The sequence below is a fragment of the Danio aesculapii genome, chromosome 13, assembly GCF_903798145.1.
Source record: "Danio aesculapii chromosome 13, fDanAes4.1, whole genome shotgun sequence".
NCBI classification, from domain to species: Eukaryota; Metazoa; Chordata; class Actinopteri; order Cypriniformes; family Danionidae; genus Danio; species Danio aesculapii.
The window spans coordinates 18,561,981-18,563,893 of record NC_079447.1 but is presented as its reverse complement, the minus strand read 5'-3'; the positions used below and the strand labels follow the sequence as shown (position 1 = coordinate 18,563,893).

The 1,913-nt window shown below is 41.1% G+C and overlaps 1 non-coding gene across 1 annotated transcript; it reads left to right on the top strand.

Annotated features, from left to right (window-relative positions):
* The first annotated feature begins 1,218 nt into the window (after window positions 1–1,218).
* On the top strand, window positions 1,219–1,342 carry LOC130240204 (U6atac minor spliceosomal RNA). The gene has a single exon (XR_008838745.1). It is a non-coding gene; the product is annotated as a U6atac minor spliceosomal RNA (small nuclear RNA).
* The last annotated feature ends 571 nt before the right edge of the window (window positions 1,343–1,913 follow it).

Here is a 1,913-nt window from a genome sequence, read left to right as displayed (position 1 = left end):
TTTATCTTACCCCAGACATGCTCAATAATGTTCATATCTGTTGACTGGGCTGGCCAATCCTGGAGCGCCTTGACCTTCTTTGCTTTTAGGAACTTTGATTTGGAGCGCTATCCTGCTGAAGAATTTGCCCTCTCCTGTGGTTTGTAATGTAATGACAGCACAAATGTCTTGATACCTTAGGCTGTTGATGTTGCCATCCACTCTGCACATCTCTTGCACTCCGCCATGCTGAATGTAACCCCAAACCATGATTTGTCCTTCACCAAACTTGACTGATTTCTGTGAGAATCTTGGGTCCATGTGGGTTCCAATAGGTCTTGCGGAGTATTTGTGATGATTGGGATGCAGTTCAATACATGATTCATCAGAAAAATTTACCTTCTGCCACTTTTCCAAATGATCAACTAGGAGTCAAGTTATTATTTGTTGCTCTCACAACTGGCATCAACGACAAGATTTTTGTCATTTCTTGTCATTTTTGTGTAGTTTAGCCGAAACTTCCTCCAACACTGCAGCATGGACGTTTCTAGTATACCTAGAAAGAGCTTGATTGGCTGGTTCAGGTTTGTCTAATTGAAGGTGGAACTAAATTCTGCAGGGCACAGACCCTCCAGGAGCGAGTTTGTGCACCCCTGCTTTAAAGTTTTGAAAATAAACTTTACTGTTGAATCAGTTTAATGCAGCCTTGTTGAATATGACTGTTAATTAATTCTAGAAGTGTTAACTGTATTAATTCAAGTAGTAACTTAAGGAACTTCTGGAGAAACAGCATCATGAGAGTAGACTTTCAATTCAAATCACTAATCACTGAACTAATACTCCAACATCTGAAACTACAGAGTTAGTTTTGTTAGAAGAAGTTAGAATAAAAGTTTCTGCACGGCCAACCTTTTTCGAACAGCAAACAAAGTGCTAAAAGCCCAAGTGCAAAAACCTGTTTGTGAGTTCACAGATGGAAAGGCAGCTTGTGACGGATAACAAGACAGCTAAGACGCAGGGGAATGAACTGGGATCAGTTTGGACAGATCATCAGAGGTGAGATGTGTGGGGAGACGGGTGATGCTCTCAAAGCCTAGGGTTACTGGATTGAGCGACAGGATTGTGTCACCTCCCCCAGCGCATAACCAACTTGTGCCTCCTAATTGGCAGGAGGTGTCAGAGATGTTGACCGTCACCATTATCATTTTTATTTGGAATCAGATGCTCCATCAACACCCGCTGTTGTTTGAGAGGAGGGAAGGTTAGCACTCGACTTGACAAGGATAGAAGAGCCTTTGGTGACCTTCAGCGCACATACGTCTAATGCATTGCCACCTTCTCTCTCACCATGATCGGGGTGGTTTTGTAAAGGCTCAGGGCTGGTAGCCAAAGGGCTCCATTTATGGTACCACTGGGGTGGGCCATATTGGATTTTTAATTGTGCACTTTCATTTCCCCTATTTTACATTTAAATTACCTTTTGCTGTCATCTAAAGCTGACTCGGAGTTAAATTTTTAATAGCACTAATAATGTAGTAATGCCGTATAATGCAATCGTTTGCAAATCTGGAAATGAATATCCATTTTTCATATTGTGCATTAATAATATTGTGATGCCTAAATTCACTTGTGGCATTGACATAAAGCAGTGGCTCTCAACCAATTACAACAAAATAATAGAAGTGCACCCTCCATATACTCTTCATTCATTCATTCATTCATTCATTCATTCATTCATTCATTCATTCATTTTCCTTCGGCTTAGTCTCTATTTCAGAAGGTGCCACAGTGGAATGAACCGTCAACTATTCCAGCATAAGTTTCACGCAACGAATGCCCTTCCATCTGCAATACAGTATTGTGAAACAGCCATACACTAATATTCACACACAAACACACACACACACACACACACACACAAACGACAATTTGGT